We start from the raw sequence: 25,909 nt of genomic DNA, 5'->3' as shown, positions 1-25,909 counted from the left end.
GTGAAGGATAGATAGCTGTTACTGTTCTAAGAGTTGAAATTCACCACAAATTTATCTTCCAAGTATTCCCCTGGAAGTTGTAAGCAAGGCATCAGTAGACTCCAGAGTTCCAAATACATAGTTATATGAGGCAGATTCTGCTAGTGCTGAATCTTGGCATTTCCTACTTTGCCATCTTTCCAGAATCCTCTCTTGGTCTAAAAAATAACTTATGGTGATCACAATATCTTTACATTAAAAACCAGGAGATAATATATATATTTACTGAAGGAAAATCTTGGAGATAATGATCCAAATATTTGATTACAGGAAATTGATTAAATAATCATATATTCACTTCAAGAGATATTTTCTAAAACCAGCATTCTCTACAACATTATTCTCTAGTCCCTTGCCTTACTTTGTTTTTCTTTATAGAACCTGATATTTTACTATGTGTGTATTGTTCATTGTATGTCTCTCTCACTATAATTAAGTCCATAGGGTAAGGGCTTTGTCATTTTCACTACTGAATTCTCAGCATCTAAAATTTGCTAGAGTCTGGTAAATTCTAGGAACTACCTAAATATTTGTTGAATATATGCATAAGTGAAACATGAAAAGTTCCTGGGAAATACCACTTAGTAAAAAATACAGAAAATGAAATGTTTTCTCTCATTAAAACAATGAAAAGAAATGGCATACATGTTGATGGAGTTTGGAACCTAGAAACTTGGAGATAATGGTCACCAAGGTAATGTGGAGAAATGGAAATGATTTTTCTGATAGGAGACAAGGTTATAGGCAGTGTTTTTTCTCTCTCTCTCTTTCCCTTTATTCTTGGTATTAATGTTTCAAAGTGGTTTGTGCTATGAAAAAAAAAAAAACCTTTAAAAGCTATTTTCCTGAGGCAGGTGAAAGCATGGATAGAATATTATGCTTGCCAAACTTATTCCTGATAAATGAGGCTATGTATTCCAGGGTGGGAAGGAATAGTCCTTGGAGCTTTCAGAGAGGAAGTTAAGCACAGAGGAGGAGGATGATTGCTTAGTGTTTGAAGAGTAAGTCACATGATACATTAGAATCAAGGGATGTGGAGATAAGGGAACAGAAACTAGCTTCTCTGGTCTGTGTCCACAGGCTTTATTCTGAATTTAACAATGGAATACCAATAATCAGGCAAGGCCAGAACATAGAATTTCACATCTTGTATATGTCACAAAGGTGCTCAAGCCAGGAAACAAGTGGCAACTAAAATTCAGACCTTACTCTACTTCCTGAGTCACTGAAACCTTATGTAGGGCTATATCTGCCCAGAAGGGGTAGCTTTTTCTAATTTTCACAAAGGCATCACAGAGGATAGTGGAATGGACCACTGACTTAGTGTGCTGGAGTCTGATGACAAGTAAAATAACGTCTTAGTTGTACCACATCAATCTCTACTCTAGCAAGTACTGGGGCCAGGCTCAATGTGTAGTTTTCAAATAACCATGTGAAAAGACATGATTAATATTTCTCACATATAGTCGTACCAGACTTGTATACTTGCTGAAAGACAAGTTTATATGCTGGATGTAAATATAGAACACTAAATGACCTATTTTCTTCTAATCCTCCTGCCACGATTTAATGAAGAAATGGGGGTGGGAGGGTTGCATATGGGAACACAGAAAGAAAAGCTTTGGAGTCCCAACTCTTGGACTCAGCAAGTAGAAAAATATTGAGTTGAAGTCTCCAATAACTTTCTCCTTATATCTCTCTAATTGCCTTAGGAAAAAACATTTAATAGTTTCTTAGTGGTTTGTGTTTCTCACATCCTCTGTAGCAACCATGTGAATTCAATGAATTCAAACATACCACGCTCTTTCACCCTGCCTCCCCTTGGCCTATGCATAGAAAGTCTTTCATTGTTTCCTCAACAAATTCTCTTCAGCTTTTAAAACTCACTCTAAGATCATTTCACTGGGAAGCCCTCCTGATACACTCTCTTCCTCACTGCAGATATTTCCTCCCTCTTCTGTGTTCCCCCAGCATTTGGCATACTTCTCTATTAGCATATAGCATGATCTGTAAACATGTCTGCTGACTTTGTTAAACTGTGGGCTAACACAGAATAGTGTTTATATATTTTTAATGTTTATATCTAGTCCTAGCATCTAATAGGATGCCTAGTGGAATGGGGTAGTCCAGAAATGTTTGTTGAATCATGAATGAATGAATGCTATAATGACACATGCATGCATCTGATGCAGGAGATATGGGTTCAACTCTTGGCTTCACTGTTAACTTTCTTTATGTGGCAGATTAAATAGGGCCACAAATACTTTGATGCTTTCATTATTAAGAAATGGTGTCTCTGTCCTTTCCACCTAAATCTGAGTAGAGACTCTGTTAGTGTTTTAACTAATAAAATATGGCAACAATGACACTGCCAATTTCCAAGACTTGGGCTTAAAAAAATGGAAGCATTCATTTCCTATCCCTTGGAACATTGCCTTTTGAAGCCATTGGATGATAGGTAAGATTTTTGGCAACCTTCCGGAGAGACCTCGTGGACGGGCTTTGAGACTACGTGCAGAGAGAAGGGCCTGACTGAGCCCAGCTTCTATGAGAGACGGGGTTAGCCAAATCCAGCCTTACCAATGTTTCAGTCATGTGAGTGAAGCTATCTAGGATCCTGCAGACCAGTCAAATTGCCAGCTGAACACCATAAACTGAGCTCATTTCAGTCCATGTGAAGCAGAAGAATCAATCGGTCGTCCAAGCATATGCCAAATATTACCCTACAAAATTAAGATATATAATGATTTTTTTAAAAAAGCTACTAAGTTTGGGGATAGTTTGTTAGACAATGACTGATAACCAGAACATAAGTTGATACCTAGAAATGGGGCACTTCTGTGACACAAAAGCCAAGACATTTGACATTGACTTTGAGACTAGGCAATGGTTGATGACTTGAAGGGCCTTGAGGAGTCTATTAATGAAATTGGTAATGGCCTGGAGAAGCCAGTCTGAAGACTTACAGAATAGTCAAGAAATTGTTATTGGAAGCTGGAGGAAGGTTGGCAACATGGTCACTTATGGTAACATTAGAAAACAGAAAGGTACCTAATGAACTTGGGGATCTGAGTGGGGACTTTCCAGGCAGAAAGTATAAAGTATCAACTTGCTTTTTGTAGCTATCTATGATAAAATAAGAGAAGAGACTGGTAAGCTAAAGAAGGCCCAGGATAGCATTTCTAGCCAGCACAAGGATCTCAAAGGAATAAATGGCCTCTTGGTAAAAGTCAAATCCAAGGTGTTGCCAGTAAAATAAGGTCACAGGGTAAAAACAAATCAAGGGTACAACTATAAAATCTTTGGTTGAGACCTCAGAGAGATTTAAGGCTGTGTCTCATAGATCTTTTATAAGTTATTCCTAAGGGGAAAATTCTTTCTAAGAACCTTAATGCTGTGCTTCATTGACCATCAATGTTGAACAATAGGTTTTCTAAGAGTCTTAAGGGTGTCATTCTACAGCAGCTTCACAGGGGACCTAGGGTCAAGAAAGGCTCTATGAAAGAGATTTGTGGGTTTGTTTTTTGGATAATGGAGTAGACTATAATATGATACAAAGGAAACTCCTCAAATTGTAAAAGGATTATATTAGCTTGGCCTGAAACTGTCAGAGACAATACAAGATTAAAAGAGGTCTTTGGACTCCCATTCTGCTTTGGGCAGAGAGTAGGCTGAGGACACTACTCAGCTACAAAAATGGGCTGTTTATTATGGAAAAAAGGGGGATGATTCAGAGGGCAGTCCCAAAAATCATAGAGACTCTCGTTCCCAGGGAGCAAAGATAGGCCTTAATTAAGGAACTAGCAACACAGGCCTAGCTAGATTTCAGAATTTCTATGCACCAGTGACTGCAATGTGCTTCCCATTCCCCCAACCTACCACCACCACAGCCATCTTTTGAACTGGAGTGCCATTGCAGTTATTTTATACCTTTTGCCATTGTAGTTGGGTGTGTAAGGGAAGATAATTTTCCTCTTTAGTTCAGAGATCTTCAGTTGAAAGGAATAATGCTCAAGAAGCTACAGCTTAGAAACTACATCTGAGGCACCTCATCTACATCTGGAACTCATTCAGATGATGAGATCATGGACCTTATTCCTGAGTCTGATGCTGTAATTGGTTGTTCTGGCAGGGTAGATTCTTTGAGGAAGTGAGTGAATTTTACATGTAGGAAGAAGAATGTAAAATAATTTATGGTCCGCGGGCAGATGGTCACAGATTAAAGATGGCTGTAAATTCTTTGATCCTTTACCATTGTCAAGTGGTGTATGTCCTCCTCTAGAGTCAGGGTGAGCTCTATCATTGTTTTGAGCAATAGAATATTGTAGAAGTGGGAGTGCCTGGGTGGTTCAGTTGGTTGAGCATCTGACTTCAGCTCAGGTCATGATCTCCCAGTTGGTGGGTTTGAGCCCCACCTTGGGCTCTGTGCTGACAGCCTGGAGCCTGGAACCTGCTTTGAATTCTGTGTCTCCCTCTCTCTCTCTCTGCCCCTCCTCTGCTCACGTTCTCTCTCTCTCTCTCAAAAATAAATAAACATTATAAAAATTTTAAAAATATATATTGTAGAAGTTACACTGTGCTAGCTTCCAAGCTCAAGTCTTAAATGATGGTAACTTTCCACTTCCTGTCTCTAGGGAACATTGTCTCTTTGAGCCGTAAGCCACCATGTACCCTGCTGGAAAGATCACACTGAGACCCTCAGTAGGGTGAAGGGGACCCAAATGAAACCAACTTTCTAGCCATTCCCACCAAGCCTCAAGGCATGTAAATGAAGCCAAATGAATATCTTTGAGTGATCTCAGTTGACTCTATGTGTAGGAGAAGCAACTAACTTAGTCATGACTGGATTCCTGATTCAAAAATTGTGAGAAATAATAAAATGGTTGTTGATCCAAGCCACCTAACTTTGGGATAGTTACCCAACAGTAGATAACTGAGATCTCCATGGCTTTGGGTCAAGTCTTTTCTCTCTAGAACTATTTCTTCAGTTTGGGCAGTGTCAGGCTAGGTTAGGTGAGCTCAAAGGGCCTTAACAGTTCTGATTTTCAGTTCTATTCCGAATGGCATTTAGACACTTGTTGAATAATCAGTAGAATATAGACTATATATAACTAGATACTCAATAAGTATTTAAATGAGTTTTGAAGGATGAAAAAGAACTGCTCACGTAGAAGTGAAGGGAAGGACACTTCAGACAGAATGAACAGCATGTGCAAAAACTCAAAAACCTGAACAGTTTAGGAAATTGCAAGAATTTCAGAATTGTTGAAGTTTCAAGTACAAGGGAGAATGGGGGAGATGAAACTGGCAAGATGAACAGGGCTGGATGCTAAAGAGACTTACAGGCCTGGACAAATGCCTGTAGGCTTTATCTGCAGACCCTGGAACACCTTGAAAGGAAAATTATCACTGAATCCTTTGTAAGATAAATGAGATTATCCATCTTTTCATACATATGGAAACCAAGGTTTTGTTACCTGCCCAAGATCACATAATTAGTGGGTGGCTGATTCAGGATTGGAATCCATGTCTAATAGCTCTGAAACTACATTTTCAAAGGCTTCAGAAGTGAAGGGCAGAAGACATGAATAGACACTTTTCCAAAGAAGACATCCAGATGGCTAACATACACATGAAAAGATGGTCAACATCACTCATCATCAGAGAAATACAAATCAAAACCACAGTGAGATACTACCTCACACCTGTCAGAAAGGCTAAAATTAACAACACAAGAAACAACAGGTGTTGGCAAGGATGTGGAGAAAGGGGAACCCTCTTGCACTGTTGTTGGTGGAAATGCAAACTGGTGCAGCCACTCTGGAAAACAGTGTAGAGGTTCCTCAAAAAGTTAAAAACAGAACTACCCTATGATCCAGCAATTGCACTACTAGGTATTTACCCAAAGGATACAAAAATAGATCCAAAGGGGTACATGAACCCTGATGTTTATAGCAGCATTATCAAAAATAGCCAGGCTATGCAGAGTCCAAATGTCCATCAACTGATGAATGGATGAAGAAGATATGTATATGTGTATATATATATATATATATATATATATATCTCACATCTTCTTACTCTAGCTCCATCCATGTCCTTGCAAATGGCAAGATTTCATTCTTTTGATGGCGGATTAATATTCCATTATGTGTATTATTCCACCATCAAAAAGAATGAAGTCTTGCCACTTACAAGGACATGGATGGAGCTAGAGTGCATTATGCTAAGCAAAATAAGTCAGTCAGAGAAAGATAAATACCATATGATTTCACTCATATGTGGAATTTAAGAAACAAAACAGATGAACCTATGGTGGGGGGGAAGAAAGAGGGAAACAAACCACAAGAGACTCTTAATGATAAAGAACAAACTGAGGGTTGATGAAGAGAAGTGGGAGGCAGATGGGTGATGAGTATTCAGGAGGGCACTTGTTATGCTGAGCATTGGGTGTTGTATGTAAGTGACGAATCACTGAATTCTATTCCTGTAACCAATATTGCACTGTATGTTAACTGACTAGAATTTAAATAAAAAATTGAAAAGAAAAAAAAACCAATAAAATCAAAGACTTCAGAAGTGAATATAATTTTATTTATTTATTTATTTATTTTAAATCAACAGAGATTTATTCTCTTACAGTTCCGGAGGCTATAACTTTATTTAAAAGACCATTTTGAACATATTCTTTGTTGTATGAAGTATGAGAGCAATGTGAACTGTTTATGATTAATTTTCCTTGGGGAAATGAGTAAAGCCTCCCAGAAAAGAGGACATCTTATTTATTTATTTATTTATTTATTTATTTATTCATTCTTTTATTGTTATTTTAAAGCATAGGTAACATTCGTTGAGCTCAAACTACATGCCTGGCATTGTTCTAAGTGTTATTTATGCCTCACAACAGCCCTGTGAAGTAGGTACTGTTATTTTCTACTATTATTTCTTTTATTTAATGTTTATTTATTAATTTTTGAGGGAGAGAAAGAGGGAGCGCGCGAGATAGGAAACCGAAGCAGGTTCCAGGCTCTGAGCTGTCAGCACAGAGCCTGACAAAGGGTTTGAACTCACGAACTGCGAGATCATGACCTGAGCTGAAGCTGGACACTGCGAGATCGTGACCTAAGCTGAAGCTGGACACTGGACGCTTAACAGACTGAGCCACCCCGGATCCCCTACGAATATTTCTAAAATAAGGAGAGTTTAGGTGACTTGCTCAAGTCACACATTTCGTAAGCCTGGATTGGATCTTGGTGGACCAGAATCATGCTTTTTAATCATCAGCAGGAAAATTTAAACTGGGTCTTAAGATAGAGAGATTTGTGGGCCAAAGAGCATTTAAGAGGGAAAAACAACGTAAATACTTGATGCAAATGTTTGATGGCAAGAAAGTTCCCTGTGTCCTAAGAATAACATTTCAGGGAAGCTGAAATTTAGAGAAAGAACATTTGTGTGTGTGTGTGTGTGTGTGTGTGTGTAGTAGTAGTAGTAGTAGGAAGTGGAGGGAAGATGAGAAAAGAATGGTAGGTGAAGGTGCTGGCAATATACTTTGGGACCGGGTAATGGAAGGCCTGGAATGCTACACAAAGCACTTGATCATCTGGGCTATGAGGAGGCTTTGAAGTTGTTTTCCTTTTCCTTCTTTCTTTTAATCACATGAATGCCACAATTAGTTCTGTATTTTAGAAACAATAATCTGGTTGCAAGGGGAAATGGATTGAATGGAGGATGTGGGAAGCATAGAGAAAGTAGTCAGGGCTTCTCTGTAATGTCTGACAGGGAGGCCTGAGCTAGGACAGTGGTGGTGGGGATAGGGGAAAGGGAAACAAACAGTGAGTGGGCTAGTGCTTGTTTTCATAGCTAATAGCTAGTTTCTACTGGGCATGATTTTGAAAGTTGATTAAATGTGACCTGTTTTTTGCTTGGAGAGGCTTGGATAAAAAGCTTATTTTCATAATTTAGAAAATCAGAAACTCTGCTTACATTTCAGTGGTCCTCCACATAGGGCAGGTAAATCAAACACACTGAGGCCATTAAAGAACACACATATAAAAAGAGTTTGAATACTTTAGTCTTTTCTTGGCCTTTGCATTATTTCTACCTCAAAGACAGGACCCCAGAGGCATTTAAACAGGCACATTTCTGAGATTTTAAAATGTCCACAGAAGGCCACAAAACTTGACCCGACCCAAATAAAACTGAACAAAGGCTGAGGCAAATCCTGCATTCTGCACATCCTGCCTTAACAAACATGACAAAGAAAACTTGCTGACACCTCCAACTCTTTTTACATCAATTCCATTTGCCTGGAAAACCTTCCCTTCCACCACCCTGCTCTGTGATGCAGCTCAGACCCACCTCTCCTAAGGCAAAGCCAGAAAAGCACTCCTTCCTCCTCCTCTAGCACACTCCAGATTTCTCTATTACAGCACTTGTCATCTGTTTAATAACTATTTGATTACTTATCTTTCTCTCTCACCTGTACTGTGAGCTATTTAAGAGTACAGATTTAATTTTGCTCATTTATTTATCTCCAGGGTCAGGCAAGATGCCTAACACTTAAATGTTTGCTAAGTAATGCAGTCAGCACATAAACACATGATAAAATCTTCAGTTAAAGGAATTCAAATGCAGATGAAACACCGTCAAAAATATTTTAAAACTTAAAAAGTCATCAAAATAATACATTCACATTGTTTATAAAGTCAAAAAATACTATCAGACTTCTGATGGAAAACTATGATCTCCACCTCCTCCCATCCTTAACCTCAACCCCCCTAACCAAACTCTCTTAGCTATTTCTTCTGGTATTTCCCTCCATTAAAAGATAATATGCTTATAATGACTCTTTTTGCTTTATCAACTTTAAACATCATCTTTTGAATTCCTATTGTGGAAACAGGGTTCAGCCCTCTGCCATCACTCCAGGCCTATATTGTCCTCTTCCAAATGTAGTTAAAATATAATTTTTTACTAAACCAAAATTCATTCTTTGAATTATTATAAGTATTGTTCACTGTAAGCTAAGCACTGGATTATAGTTATATTTCTTTTCTTGTGTACTTTTCTTACTGGAGATATTAATAATTTTATATTTTCCTTTGTTTTGTTCTCTATACCACTATTTTCTACATTATCAAATATATCAGATAATTTATCCATTTCATTTATTTTTCTGAAGATATAAGTCCTGGAACTTATTCCATTCTCCTGTTCCAATCTTCAAATATGCTAAACAACTGTAATCCTCACATTCTCCTTTATTATCATCTTGGGGAACTCTCTTTGCCTCTCCCCTGCATTATATGTACTTTTTTTGTTTTGTTTTGTTTTGTTTTTTGTTTTACCAATTCCATGTTTCTCTCTCTTTTTCTCCCTCATTCTGGTGGCACATATACCATCAATAGCTTCTTGAATATATGTGTGTGTGTATATATATATATATATATATATATATAGGGACTTTGAAAGTCTTATTATGCCTTAATTTTACCTTTCCACTTGACTGGCAGTTCTCTAGGTATAGAATCCTAGCTTGGAAATAATTTTTACACAGAACTTTTTAAAAATAAGTGTTTATTCATTTTTGACAGAGAGAGTGTGAGCAGGGGAAGGGCGGAGAGGGAAGGAGACAGAGGATCTGAAGAGGGCTCTGAGCTGACAGCAGCAAGCCCTATGCGTGGCTTGAACTCACAAAACATAGATCATGACCTAACCTGAAGTCAGACACTCAGCCAGACACTGGCTGAGCCACCCAGGTGCCCCTTGACACAGAACTTTTAAGGCATCGCTACTTTCTTTTCTAGTGTCTATTTTTTGTTGTTGAGACATTTAATATTCTTTTAGTTCTCTCTCTATACTTTGTATTATACCATTATATTCCCCTGGAATTTTAAGCATATTTTCTTTATCTCCTAGTGTCCAGAAATTTCTTAAGGATTTACCTTGACACATCTTTAAAAATTTATTTGGCGGGGCGCCTGGGTGGCGCAGTCGGTTAAGCGTCCGACTTCAGCCAGGTCACGATCTCGCGGTCCGTGAGTTTGAGCCCCGCGTCAGGCTCTGGGCTGATGGCTCAGAGCCTGGAGCCTGTTTCTGATTCTGTGTCTCCCTCTCTCTCTGCCCCTCCCCCTTTCATACTCTGTCTCTCTCTGTCCCAAAAATAAATAAACGTTGAAAAAAAAATTAAAAAAAAAATTTATTTGGCACAGACTTTAGTACATCTTTCAAACTGAAAATATGTGTCTTCTATTCTAGAAATTTTTTCTCATGTTCTTCCTTTAATAATTTATTTATCTTTGTCTCTTTGCTTTCTCTTTTTGAAACTTATATTGTTTGGATTTGGGATCTGCTGAATTGATCTTCCAGTTTTCTTATCTCTTCATTTGTTTAACTCTTTGACTTTTTGTTCCATTTTAATTTCCAATTCTTCTATTGATTTTTTAAGTTTTCCACTTTCATGTTTTTAATTTTTATGAGTTCTTATTCTCTTTTTATTCTTTAAAAATTTTTTTAAAATGTCTATTTGTTTTTGAGAGAGAGAGAGAGAGAGAGAGAGAGAGAGAGAGAATACAAAGCAGGCTCTAGGCTCTGAGCTGTCAGCATAGAGCCCAATGCGGGGCTTGAACTCACAATCCCTGAGATCATGACCTGAGCAAAAGTTGGATGCCCAACTAACTAAGACACGCAGGCACCCTGCCTTTTTTCTTTCTTTCTTTCTTTCTTTCTTTCTTTCTTTCTTTTAAAGAAAGCATCCTCCTCTTGTGTCATGAATGCAATAACTATTCTTACTCTCTAAGTACATTGATGATAAATTAAAATTTTTCTTCTACTCCCTAGTTTGTCTGTTTTCTTTGAGTTCCATTTTTCTATTTCTTTTGGCTTCTCCCATTTTGTCATCTTTCTTCAAATATTTGGTGAAATTTTGCAGCCCTTCATATTTAGTGGTGAGGTACTAAAATGTCAATTGGAAGCTCTGTGTGAGTAATGGGATTGTCAACTGGTGGCTTCACTATAGATTAATAGGGGAGTTACCTGACCATTTTGCTGTGGACCTCAAAATATCAATATTTGTACTTCTTTTTTTTATTAAGCTGGTCAGTTTCTCCAGACTCTTCCCTTGGATAGCAGAGGCAGGTATTGCTGCCTGGCTATCCAAGTACTCTAAGCTAAGTAGGACAAGGGGACTAGAGGCCTCACCATTCAGTAAGTGGACATTTACTTAATTCCCCCATTTTCTGTTGTCCCTTCTCTCCCCATGCTAAGTGCTTAATTTCTCTGGGCCTTGGCTTCAGAGGTGCAAATTTTCCATAGATCAAATCTATGGATTTGATCTGCTGCCAGGATAGGGAGATCTAGCCTGATTAGATGAATTGGGGGAAGAACTCTGCAAGTCTAAGTTCTCTCTATATAGACATCATTCAACCAATTTCTCATTCCTGCCTTCCACAATATTCCATGCCTCAAATTACTGAGCCTTTCTCAAATGGCAGTACAATGTAGTGGGTAAGGAAATAGACTTTGAACCTAGATAGTCTGGGCTTGAAATTTGGCTATGTGAACTTGGACAAGTTATTTGACCTCATGCTTCAGTTTCCTCATTTGTAAACTGGTGAAAATAATAGTACCTACCTCAAAGGATATTGTGAGGATTAAATGAGTTTATATATGTAAAATGCTTAGAACAATGCCTGATATCAACTAAGATATATAATAATACAATATTATTCTTATCCTTATTTGTTTCCATAGCTTCCCACTGGAATCTTCCCTCAGCATACACTTCAGCTTCCTCAACCCTATTCACTTTTTCCTCTTCTAAAAATGTGTCTACTGACAACTTCTCCTGCATTCTCTTTCCTCGTGAGTTGACAGCATTAAACAATCATTTGTTCTCATTTTACTGATGTTTTTGGAGAGGAGGAAAGATAAGCACATATGTAGATTATAATATATGTTATATTATATATAAAACATGTTATATATAATATATAACATATTATATATGTTATTATGCTAGAACTGGTTCAATTGACTAAAATAAAAACACTGAAATTATAACATCAATGTTGATAAGATTGTGGTGAAATAAGGAGCTCATGCATTGTTGTTATCAGTATGAATTAGTATAGTTTTTTTAGAATATCAAAACCTACAATGAGTCATAAAAACACTTTAACCTTTAACCGGCTATCCTATGCAATTATTTACAGGGGGAAAAAATCAAGCAACAAAGAAGTTATTCATTTTAATGAAAAGTTAGAGGCAATAAAACTTTCCAACAGTCTCAGGATGCTAAAGTTTAGTACATGCCTAACACATCCGCTTGATAATATTATATAGTAATTATTTTCAAATATGACTTATGCTAAAATTTAAAAATTACCATATAACACTAAGTGCTAAGAAAAGGACACAAACATATGTCCACTGTGGGTAAGCAATATAAACTTTATGTTATAAAGGGAATATGCAAGAATAAAACCAGTTGTTTTAGAAAAGTAGAATTATGGAAGTTTTGTTTTTATTTTTAAAAAATTCCTTTTATGCTGTCATAAAAATGTTTTCATAATTGAAAAAAAACCTAAACCTCAAACCTAAAGCTGACAAAAATCATAGTGATTGTGTCTACCAGACCTCTTAGATGAAGATGAAAACTAAACCATTGGGCCAAACATCTGAAAGTTTCAGAACAGCCAGGTCTTTGATGTTGGGTAGACTAAACAACCAGATGTTTGACTGAAGTTTTCTGTTTTCATCTGAAAAGCTGACATCATGTAACTATGGCCTGAATGTATTACTGATGTCAGTCACCATAAAGTTCAATGAGTTGTTAACACGGTCCCACACAGTTCTCTTGGTCTTCCCCTTTTGGTACTCACAAATATCATCATTAGCTTGCTCTTTGTATTAGGTGCTTACTATTCCTCATTAAATCTAAAGAATAAAGGCTAACTTCCTTAACCTTTCCTAATGAGGCGGTAGCTGCTTCACCAGCCCCACATCTCATCATTTTCCTCCCTCACAAGGTTCATATTCTCTAGATGCTAGAATCACAGTCCCTGATTCTCAAGAAATTCATTGTGGTATTACTGTTGTTGTTCTTGACTAGAGAATATTATTGTTATAATTCATTGAGCTATTATGAGCTAGAGTGATAGGGCTTAGTATACACTATTGAATTTCATCTTCACCATAACTTCTGTAGTCTTATTATTTCCATTTTATCCATAGTGAAAGAGAGGCTAGAGAGATTAAGTACCTTGCCCAAATTTACATAACCTGTAAGATACGGAGCCAGGACTCAGTCTTTTGAATTCCAAAGCCTAATGCTCTTAATCACAACACCTTAGGGACATGCTACTAATAAATTTACTAAGATATTATGGTAGCTACATAGAAGTGTGGAGAGAATAAGGACTACAAAATGACAGAAAATAAATAGGCAGAAGTTTAGTCCAAATACCATTTGTAAAGTGTCTATGATATTCTGGGCCCTATACCAAGTAGAAGCACACAGAAAAGTTGAATATCATCCTTTCCATGAAAGAGAAACCAGTCTGATAAGGTGTCAGGCACCTAAAATTAGGTGGAAAGTACAGGTGTTCCAGAAATGGAGCCCATAGGAGTGATGGTGTCATATATACCCAGGGCTTGGCTGGGGTACAGGGTTTCAGGGTAAAAGTTCCAGGAAAAGGAGAAAGGGAATAGAGAGACCCTAGATACTAAGTAACTTAGGAAGAGTGCCCAGGGAGATCATTGTCTCCCCACAAAAATATTTGAGGGATGAGGAAAGAGAAGAAACTTTTATCCATCTGAATCAAGAAAGCACTGAGACACATGACAGTCACAACTATTCAAGACAACAATGAAGATTCATTTATTTTACTAGTTCTTATTCTGTGCCTCTGTTGGGCACCCGAGGATTCAGATAGTCAGACACAGACTATCCTTGGTCATTGTGGTTGGCTCATTCTTTCCACAAATAAGTATGGAGAACCTACTATGTGTGATGCATTGTTCTAGGCACTGTGGATACAAGAGTAAACAAAAGAGACATGCCTTCATGGAACTTACATTCTGTTAGGGAGAGACAAACAAATAAATATGTAAAATATATAATATTTTAGATAGTGGTAAGAGCCCAGGAAGAAATATAAAGCAGGGAAGAGGGACAGGAAGTATCAATGAGATGGACAGGTCAGGAAAGGCCCATCTAGGAAGATGATTTTGAACAAATACCTTGCATTTTCACAAAAAGGAGAACATTCTAGGTATATAGAAGAGCAAGTGCAAAGGCTGTGAGCCTGGAGTGTTGCTTGATATGATCTAGGTACAGCAAAGAGGCCAATGTAACTGGGGCAGAGTAAAAATTATAAAAATTTTCACTTTTATTCTGAGAAAGATGAGTAGCCATTGGACAGTTTTTGAATCAAGAAGTGATATGATCTACTTTATTATTTCATATTTTCATTCTGGTTGCAGTGTTGATAATACACTGAAGGAGGATCAAAGTGGAGATAAGCTAGGAGGCTATTACAATAATCCAGGGGAGAGTGATGGTGGCTAGGATCAGGAAGATAGCAATAGAGGTAGTAAGTGATCTGATTCTGGATATACTATATTTTAAAGGTATACTTGGTAAGTTTGATGATGGATCAAATTGAACTGTGAAAGAGTGGAGTCAAGGATGACACCAAGGTTTTACACTGAGGAAATTGAAAAATAGAATTGTAGTTTACTTTGATGAATAAGACTGAGTAAGAAGCAGGTTTTAAGGGAAAGATCTGGAGCTCAGTTCAGACAGGCCAAGCTTTATATACATATTAAATATTCAGGTGGAGAAGGTGAATAAGCAATTGGATATATGGACCTGGAATTCAGGGGAGAGGTCCAGGCTAGAGATAAAAATTTGGGATTCATCAACATGTAGATGTTATTTGAAGCCATATGAGGCAACGAAGGAAGTGAGTATACAGAAGAAAAAATCCAAGGACTGAGGTCTGGGCACTCCAACATTTAGAGGTCAGGACATGAGAAATTAGAAAAGGAGACTAGAAGGAATTATTAAAATTATAAAGAAAACCAGAAGAATGTAGTTTCGTTCTAGGAATCAAATGAAGGAAATGTTTCTGGAGACATTTACAGTAAAGAGTAGCAGGAAATAAGAGTTGAAGTTGGAAGGGAATATGAAATCAGGAGAGGGTAATTTTTAAGATAGGAGAAATACTAGCATTTGTGTGTGTGCTTATAAGAAATGTTCTAGTTCAGTGTTTCTCAACTTTGGCACTACTGATATTTTTGGCAGAATAATGTTTTGTTGCGGGCCATCCTTCGCATTGTAAGATGTTTAGAAACATCCCTGGTGTTCTATCGACTAAATGAATAGTAATGCCCCCACCCACCTCCCCAGTTGTGGTAGCTATAAGGGTCTCTAGACATGCTAAATGTTCCCTAGAAGGTAGAAGGAGGGGAGCGGGCAAAATCACCTATAATTGAGAACCACTGATTTAGTAGAAAAGAAGAACATGGTGATGCAGCATAGAGTGGGAGAATTGCTAGGGCAATATCTTTGAGTTAGTGAAAAGAGATGGGATCTACTGTCCAAGAAGAGGGATTGGTCTGCTAGTTTCATGGGCTGTGAATCTACATTAACAGAGAAAGCAAAGGGTATGGGCATGGATGCAGCTACGTGGCTAGATGTGTCAGTAGGTACCTAAGGAAGTTCTCTTCTAGTTGCTGAGAAAAGAATTCTCAGCAAAATAAAAAGCAGAGTAAGCAGCCAAAGGCAAGCACATGAAAGGAGGTGCTGGAAGTTTTAGGAGATGGGAGATCTGATGGAGATCATCTAGGAGAATGGACTGGTTGGACTAGAATTCACCAGTTGGGCTACTGAAATGTATTGTGATTGCTGAGCAGCTTTTCTATCCAGTGGTAAAGACCCAATAAGAGTAGAATAAGACTAATTAACATTGCTGTTTGTTTTTCTCCAGTCATACACAGGGGTCTTGGTGCACAGAATAAGCTCAGAGTTGGATGTGAGCAGGTTTGCATTCTTACCAAAGAGTATCACGAAACGAAGGGAGGCAATGGAGTTGAAAATAAACAAGGGAGTGATTATAATGATAGACCATGATATTTAAGTTGGGTAGGAAGGCAAGTGAGGACATGAAGGGGACAAGGGACAGTAAAAATGTGGTAGCATCATCAGTGGAATATAAATCCCTGTGGGATGGAAATATGGGGGGAGGGGGTGCAGGGTAAGGATAGGGTATACAGTATGACCATGGTAGTGAGTTTCAGGGTGGGGTGGGAAATGGAGTCAAAAAGACAGATGCACATAACCATAGAGATGCACAGAGCTGCAGAGTGTCAGAATCCAGGGGATGAAGAGTAACAAAACCTTATTGTAGTAACCAACATAAACAATTAGCAATTTCCACCCTACCTTGGATGATTATCCTAAAACTCTGTGTGGTAATATTATTCCCCTTGCCACTGACGAATTTAGAGATGGCCAAAAAGATGAACGAAAGTCTGCAGAGGAGCTTCAGGAAAATGTTTTCTTATTCCAAAGAATGGGATAGTTCCTCTTCTTCCTCTGGATTATGTGATGCCTGAAACTTTTGTAGCCACCCTGTTAGCAGCCTGAGGATAAAGTTAACACTGATGATGGCAGAGAGATGGAAAGAGCATGGGCTCTTGATGACACTGTTGAACTGCTGTATCAACGAATCCTGGATATTGCCTTACTCATAGAACAATATTCCTATTTTGAGAAATAATACATTATCTATTGTTTAAGTCCATTTGTGTTAGGTTTCTGTTACTCTTAACGAAAGCATCTGATAACACTATCCTTGAGGAGCCCCTTGCCTATGGGAAAGCCACCATGGAAACAGATAAACACATTTCAGTATGTCACATGCTGCCCTGGAGGAAAACCAGGGGGCTGTGAGATCCTTGTGTAGGTGCTTAACTAGACTGAGAGTCAGGGAAACCTTTCCAGGTAAGAGTATTCCTTTTTTTTTTTTTTTTTTAATTAAAAAAATTTTTATTTATTTATTTTTTTTTTTTCAACGTTTATTTATTTTTGGGACAGAGAGAGACAGAGCATGAACGGGGGAGGGGCAGAGAGAGAGGGAGACACAGAATCGGAAACAGGCTCCAGGCTCTGAGCCATCAGCCCAGAGCCTGACGCGGGGCTCGAACTCACGGACCGCGAGATCGTGACCTGGCTGAAGTCGGACGCTTAACCGACTGCGCCACCCAGGCGCCCCAATTAAAAAAATTTTTAATGTTTATTTATTTTTGAGAGAGAAAGAGAGAGAGACCGAGTTGGTGAGGGACAGAGAAAGAGGGAGACACAACACAGACTCCAAAGCAGGCTCCAGGCTCTGAACTGTCAGCACAGAGCCCAACACGGGGCTCAAACCCACAAACCATGAGATCCATGACCTGAGCCGAAGTCAGATGCTTAACCGACTGAGCCACCCAGACAACCTGGTAAGAGTATTCCTTAAAAGTCAATAAGCATTCGTTAGGCAAAAGGGGGGTCCTGGGGAGAGAGAGCTGAATATGTGATGGGACAATGGTAAAAGAAATTCAAAACTTTGTAGCTTTACAGCTAGCAAGAAATACTAACTCTTGATGTATGTTTGTCAATCAAAAAAGTTACATATGTCAGAGGTTCATTAGTTGCCTATCCAGCATTTACTTTCCCTCTGCCTTTCTAACCATTCCCATATTTTCCTTTTGGAGGTACTCCTTCTCTGTGTAATTGACTCTAAACCCAGCTCTAGAGGTGGCCTCTGACTGACAGAAACCAAGTAGAATCATCTTATGCCCCTTGACATGATGATTTGTTCTGGTAAATGAAGTGCAAATCAATCAAACTTGGCAGTCCTCTGACTACAGAAGATATTTCAGGGATAGTTTAGTCCAGTTTGGGACTTTTATTCACTGGTTTTAAGAAATGATGCTCTCTCCCACTGCATGTAAACAAACAAACAAAAAAGCGTATAGTCTTTCTAGCTGCTAATTTGTGTCCATAGGGGAAGCCAGTCCAAGGATTACAAGCTACATATATAGGAGGTCAGAAATGAGACTACTGAAGAGCAATTGAGGAGAAGCCCTGGTTGAACTGCGCTGAAGTCTGCCCAATTACTTATTTTCAGTTATATTTGCCAATAAAACCTTTCATTAGTTAAGCCCATTTAAATTCGATTTTCTGTTGCTTGAAACTGGATGGTCCCAATTTGAAACACACACACAGAGGATCAGTATGTTCATTAGTAACCTATATTATAGTTTATATTAGCTGGTTTATGAGCAATTCACACCATAACATAATATTCTTTATCTTTACTTTCTTGGACTGATAGGTGACATACAGAATGTCTGGTTCCACACCAGACATCTGTCTACTCTAAAGGCTTGGGATGGGATACATAGATAAAACTCAAGAGAAGCAGACAGGGGACAATATTTTATCCTAAAGATAATGGAGATCCAGGAGAAGGGTTTAGGCAGGGTTTGTTTGTTTATTACAAACAAAAGGTAATAATTTCCATGGTTTTGAGGATAAGTCTTTTCAAAAAATAAGGTTTTTTTCCCTGTCTTTTTCTTTCAGTAAAATTCTTATTTGCTTTGTAATCTACTGGTTTATTCAATAGCTATTTATTATGTGCCAGTCACAATTGCAGGAACTTAGGATATAGCAGTGAATAAAACAGGAAAAATTCTTGCCATCACAGAGCTTAGGTTCTTTTCAGGCCAAACAGTATCCTCCCCACAACGTCTGCCTGAATTCTCTCAATTGTATTTAATATATCCTTCTGCTTTATGGCGTGTTGTATGTACTACTGTAATTACACTTATGGTCTGCTTCAAGTTAGAGGTATTGCTTCAGATGTCAAATATCCCTCTCACTATACCAAAGAGTTCTTGGAAGCAAGGTCTATGTTACTAGTTTGCCTCCCAAGCACAGACCTGGTTCAGAGCAAATGCCAGTAGGTATTTGTTGAATGAGAGAATGACTCTGTCTATAGTCCTAAAAGGGCAAGCCCACATGGTGCAGCTCTCTCTGTAGCTTCTGCCAGGCATTCAATTGGAGCGGATGGGAGCCAACCTGACATGGTTTTAGGTGATCTGGTAATCATACAGAAATGACATTCCCAATGAGTGATTATTACTGATAAGTGATAATAATAAAGTTCATTTGTATGACTGTGGGTATGATAGGAAATGAAAGCCTGGATAATTCTATTATGAAATTCAAACAGCTGTCCAGCTTAATGAATGTAAATGGCTCTTTGATGAAGAAATGGAATATATCAATGAAAATGGTGACTGCAATTATAAAAATATTTTCTTTGGTTAAAACTTAAATGACTCAAAAACCGGGTCATATATGCACTTAAATACTTTATAAATCACTGTAACTTAGGGGCAAACACCTCTGAAACAAAAAAGAATTACTGTAAAGATCAAAAGCATTTGTTTCTGCTTGATTTCAAATGGTTGCTGTTTTATTGCTACACAGTCAACAGAGGGAGCCCATGTTACAAAACGTAATAAAATTTCCTTACTGGACTTTGTACATTGGTAGAAAGCCAATAGAAGAAATAGAAAGAAATAGAAGAAGTAGAATAGAAGAGTTAAGGTACTGGACAAATTTGGTTTTAAATGATACTAAGAATCTGGAATCCCTCTTATGAGACTGAGTTTGGGGGATGATATTAAGTTAAGGGTATTTCAAAATAACATACACATAGTGGATATATAAATTTTTAAACGCACTTTACATACTGCCAGAATGAGCCGTGATCTTTAAAGTACACAGTTATATCACTCTCCTGCTTAGAACCCTCCAGTGGTATCTTCATCACTTATGCAACAAATCCAATCTTATTGGGGTTGTATTAAAGGAGATAATCAATAGCGTAGTGCCTGGCACAGGGAATTGTCAATAAATTCTTAGTATTATTTTTCACTATCATGTCTTTTATTACAGTGATCCTTCAGACTAGAATGCTTTCCAAACTACCCCCTTCCTACTACTCTCATCTGACTAACTCCTTTCTTGTACTAGAGACTTCAGGATCCCAGAAGTCTTGTCTTTCACTGTCTGGGTGCTCTTCTGGTATTTATCACACAATATTGTAGTGATATGTTCACAAAGGTGTCTCTCCAAGTTGATAGCAGAGGCCAGATCCCATAAATTGTTCTGTCTCTAATGCCTAGTAATCAGGTGACCAACCATCCAGCTTGGCCTGGCACTGTTCCAGTGTTAGCAAAAAAAGTTCCATGTCACCCTCCCACAGATCCTGACACATAATAATAATTCAATCAATAAATTTGTTTACCTAGGAAAATTATCACTTTTGCTTCACGGGTTTAAATTTCTCCAACTATTAACTAAAAAGTTTAAACAAAATAATATCTAAGGCCCTTTTAAACTTGATATTTTAGAATTGGATGTCACATTTATGTCCTGCCTACATTCATATTTTATCTTATGTATACTAAAGGAATTTTAACTAAGTACTACCTGTTTGTGTTTTAATTGCTTTTTTATTTTTTTATTTTTTCTTTTTATTTTAGAGAGAGAGAGTGTGTGTGTGTGAGAGTGGGGGAAAGGGGCAGAGAGAGAGAGAGAGAGAGAGAATCTTAAGCAGGCTCCACACTCAGCGCAGAGCCTGTCACAGGTCTTGATCCCACAACCCTGGGATTATGACCTGAACCCAAATTGAAAGTCCAATGGTGACCTGACTGAGCCACCTACCCTAATGGTTTTAATTTAAATGAATTTTTAAATTGAAATATAGTTGATACACAATGTTACATTCATTTCAGGTGAACAACTTAGTGGTTTGACAACTCTATTTGTTATGCTATGTTATCCACAAATGTAGCTACCTTCTGTCACCATACAATGCATTACAATACCATTGACTATATTCTGGACACTGTACCTTTCATCTCTGTGGCTTATTCATTCTATAACTAGAAGCCTATACTCCCCACTCCCCTTCACCCCTTAAATTTTTTTAAAAAGTACTACTGAAAATACTCATGATAAATCAAATGAAGAGTAAAATATAAATCTACTTGTACGGTATAATTCCAATTTTGTAAAATATGTATATTTTTATGTTTTATTGAAGAAAAGGGAATGGAATTATGAAAACATTTTTTATCAGTAAATTCTCCCATTTTATGAACTTCCAAAAATGTCTACAATTATCGTATGATTTTATACTTAGTAAACAATACCTATGAAACACCAATGTTTGTGCTGATGTGGTAGTGGGTATACTTTAAATAATTATTTTTCAGGATATTGTTACCTTTGCATGAAGTTGTTAATAAAAGCTAGCTAACTGATCACATGTTTCCTTTAACAGTGCTTCTCAACATTAATGTAGGTCTGGGTTGGGCCTGTGATTCTGCATTTCTAACAAACTTCCAGATGATGACAGTGCTTCTGGTCTGTGGACCACATTTTAGGCAGTGGGCTGCAGTGTACATTAATTCTAATCCACATTTGACTATCAGTTACAACTTTTTAAAACAATATTGTGCCTTTGGTAGTGTTTCCCAAAATGACACATTAGGGAAATATAGGAAACTTCTCATAATTCACCCTTCTGAGTGCTGAGGGGGATCGATACCTTGGGAAAATTGTAAACTCTTAAAAATGTAATGGTTGGGAGTTCCTGCCTCAGAGTTAGTTGTCTTTTGTAAACAAGAAGTCAAACGCAACAATATATGTTAGACCAACCAAAATACCAGACGCCTATGTTGACATATGCTACATAACTCAAAATAAAGTGCTTTCTCCTCTATGCCCCTCACAGAGTTCCTAGTACAGTTGTGTTCCATAAATAGAGTTTGAAAAAAGGAATGAGTTTAATTATATAAATAATAGCTAGGATTTTAACACTTTCTGAAGGCGTAAAGCTCTGGTTCTCAAATTTCAGTGTGTGTAAGACATATCTGGGAAAGAAGCTGAAATGTAGATTCTTGGACTCTGCCCTCAGAAATTCTGATTCTGGGCAGTGGAATTAAAGAATCTGTTTTTTTAACAGGATCAGGTGATTGTAATATAGGTATCTCTGGACTATATGTTGAGCGATACTAGTTTTAAATATAAGAAAAAAGTTACCACCACTAACATGTAAGAAATACATTTTCCATCATGACCCAGTTTACATACACATTTAGATACATACATATCTGAAACAAACTTTCATAAAATAATACTAACCCTTACTATGTGTCCCACCCATGTGTCATATCATAGCCTGATATTTTCTATTTTATTCAATTTCATTACAAAAACATTGCCCACAACCAACCAACCATATTGATTTCACATCATTTACCTCATTTAATCTTCCCATCAGTGCTGCAAGGTAAGCACTCTTAACTGAATCTTTCTTACTTGGAAACAACCTTGGGGAAGATTAATGTGCCCAATGTTACACACTGAAAAAATGGCAGAGGTGGAATTCAAACTCAGAGTGCCTGGCCATAAATGGCTCTGGCCTGCCCTCACCTTCATACAAACATCCTGAAAAAGCCCAGCAACCCCCCAGTTTTGGAGTTGATTCAGACAGCCTCTGGTTTCCCCAGTTGAATTCTATCAACTTTGGATACCAATTAGAAATTTCTAAGAAAAAAAAAAAAGATTTTGACTCAACTTGGACCAGGTGTGAACTCTGATCCATTCTGCTATAGTCAAAAGGATGCTGAGGGTGGGGTCACCTAGTACAGTCATGGACACCTAATCCCTACAGCAAGAGTTGAAGCTGGGGGGATGGTGATTTCAAAGAAAGGGCAAAGGTCTTGGCAGTCACTTAGAAATACATTTACTATATCTGCATTTCTTCTCATTTGAGCAGGGGAATTTTTCATCTCCCTTTCCAGGTAAGTCCCCCCTGCAGCATTAGAACAGGAGAAACTAGAACAGTACAATCCAAGTCTTCTTCATTTCCCCACCCCTGCAGAACTCCTGCCCTCCTCACCTTCCCAAATGCACAGCAGGGATAGTCCTGGAAGTTCTTACCTGAGGCAAAGGAGAATTACAAAATGAAAGGAGCACCTCCTTCAGTCTTTGTGATGGAGGACAGTGACTGACTTTCTGGAAATTCAACAGGAGCTGATTCTTCTCTGTGTTTGAGTGTCCCTTTCTTCTCAGGGTCCCAGCAGCAGGTTTTTGCAGAAGATTCTGAAAACCTGACATTGTTTGTTACATAATTCAAACTTCCCATCCAAGACACTATTTTAACCTTCTGAAAAATAAAAAATTGCAAAATTTCTCTCAAAAGTTGTTGAATAAAGAAAAAAGGATTATTATCCTTCTTTAAAAATATTCAAAATATAAAATTAATGCTGCAGTTCTCTAACAAATGTTCCTCCTTTTATTAATGTAGACACACACCTCTCATGAAGACCAGCTATGGAAGTTTCAATTATGCCAAAAAGCATAAGACTAAATAAATCAAAAGGTTAAAAAAACATATGGAATTTTTAAATAGCTAAATCCTTTTTGGACAAATCACAGTGCTTTCATCTACATCCTTTGTTTCCTTCCCACTGCTGAGGAAGATCGACAGTTTCCTTGATTAAAAGAACAGTTTGAAGTGCTTTTTAAAGAATACTTTTAAGATTTTTTTCTGTTATTTTCAACATTCTTAAAAGTTTTAGAGTCTTCCTCTCTTTAATATGGCAAAATAAAGAACAATTTTTGACCTGTCTTAAAAATAGACTTTAATAATGTTTACATCTAATTAAACTCTAAAATTTTATTAAAATGAAAATAATTCCCAAATCCTAACTCAACAAGTATTTTCCTTGTCTTCCCATTCCCTCCAAATTTTTATATGGTGTGTTTGTAGAAGGATAATCCTGAGGAATATAAAAAGGGTTGTACTTTTTCCCCTTGATAGCAACCTCAACAAAATAGTGCTTTCTTTTGAGAAGTATATTTGCCTGTGCACAATCATTATAAATATTATTTCTATGCCTCTTAGGTATTGCAGTCATGTCTCATATTCTTTCATCTGGAAGCACTTTGGTGTGTATTATTTGATGTGTATTAATTGAGTATTATTTTAACAAACATTCATTTGTTCATTATTATTTATATTTACCTGAATGAAGACTTCATTTACATCCCACCAGAGTCATGCCAAGTCAACCCAATGAGCATCTAAAAAATAAATACATTTCTAGTTCCAACCGACAAGCACTTTACATAATACTGCTTTTGCTTTAATAAATGAATACTGCAATTTCTCTTTAAAAAATAATGCCTTAGGAAATAAATATTTTACCAAAAACATATTAACGCATTAAATGAAAACGCTTAGGAAAGAAGAAGTAAAGATACAATTGAATTGTATCTTAATGGTGGTTGGGGAGAGGGAATAATTGTATTTAAAGGAAGTTTTAAGCCAAAAATTGGATGTACTAAAAATTACCCTTTAAAATGCTAAATTAGGAGGGGCCAAGATGGCGGAACAGCATGGAAGTTTTTTTGCATCTCTTGTCCCTGAAATACAGCCAGATCAACACTAAACCATCCTGCATACAAAAAAAAAAAAAAAAAAAAAAACTGATTTGAGGATTAACACAACAATCTGCACAACCTGAACCACAGAACTCAACAGGTACATGGTACGGAGAGGTGAACTGGGGAAGACAGAAATCGCAAAAGGCGGGGAGCTGTTTTTGCTTGCAGAGAGAGGATGGAGATGGAGGTGGGGAGAGTACGGGAAAGCTTCCCCCCACCCCCGACACCTGAAAGCAGCTGATGAGAACAGAAAGAGTATGCCAGGGACTGAACAAAAAAAGAGAAAGGAGAAAGGAGAGGATTTAAATTCCATTCCAGATATCGAGCTGTGGAGTTTCAGACTCTGAAGACTCTATAAATAGGGGGAGCACAGAGTCTGAAACTCTACAGCTCGATACCTGGCAGTCCTCTGGTGGGAAGGGCGAATTCCTAGGAATAGTTAGCAAGGTCCAAGGGGTCCTCAGGCCACATGGGGAGAGGCAGTTCCCTTGCTGGGAGGACATTTGGTAGAGGCTGTGTGGCCACCCACAGACAAAGGTTCCAGCAGACCCTGGAGAACAACCACATTCACTGGTGCTGGAACAAGGACATTAAGTGAGAAGCCTGGTGCCAGATATGTGTTGTGACTTCCATAATCCCTGAAACACTGTTGCTACACAATCACGTGAACTTTTCCTGGAGCAGGCTGGCACCCAGCCGCAGTCTCTGGGGATCGGCAACAGCACAGTCTCGCAAACATTCCTGGGAGCAGGCAGGCACCTGTACATTGCTTGGTGAGACTCTCCCTCAGAGGGTTAGAATGGGTGAAAGCTGCAGTCCCTCAGAAGTGAGGAGTTGAAACATAGCCACATCTGAGATAAAACCCAGGAGGGAGGTGCTGCCTCACAACCTGATGGCTTGGTCACTGACAGTGTAAAAGCGAGGAGTGGACAAAAGCTGGAGACAAAGGATGGGTGTGCAATTGCTGATCAGGGAGAACAGAGTTCCCGTACTATAGACAGGGTAGCTGGGTGACGCTATTTTCACCCCTCCCACACATGCACACACACCCCCACAAGTGCCACAACAATCTACCCTAGTAAGCCAAGCAGCGCCATCTAGTGGGGAATAGAGCCATTACACTAAGCCCTGCCCAACTGGGCCCACCTCGATCTTCAGGAAGTCTCTGCATGCTTAGTTTATGGACTATAAAATGCTTCACAGTTTGAGGGGGAACTGATGTAATTTCAATTGTACTTCAGCTGTTTGCTGGTCCAATTCTTTTTCTTTTTTCTTTTTCTTTTCTTTTCT

The 25,909-nt window shown here is 38.0% G+C and overlaps 1 long non-coding RNA gene across 1 annotated transcript; it reads right to left on the bottom strand.

Moving 5' to 3' along the window:
• Positions 1-1,103: 1,103 nt before the first annotated feature.
• LOC123597872 lies at positions 1,104-25,909 on the bottom strand. Its single transcript, XR_006712297.1, has 4 exons — positions 25,766-25,909; positions 24,198-24,256; positions 23,111-23,336; positions 1,104-2,762 (listed from the first exon to the last, which is right to left on the bottom strand). It is a non-coding gene; the product is annotated as an uncharacterized LOC123597872 (long non-coding RNA).

This window comes from Leopardus geoffroyi, chromosome C1, assembly GCF_018350155.1.
Source record: "Leopardus geoffroyi isolate Oge1 chromosome C1, O.geoffroyi_Oge1_pat1.0, whole genome shotgun sequence".
In the NCBI taxonomy this organism is placed as follows: Eukaryota; Metazoa; Chordata; class Mammalia; order Carnivora; family Felidae; genus Leopardus; species Leopardus geoffroyi.
Note: the sequence above shows the minus strand (reverse complement) of the source record. Positions and strands in the feature narration are given on the sequence as shown.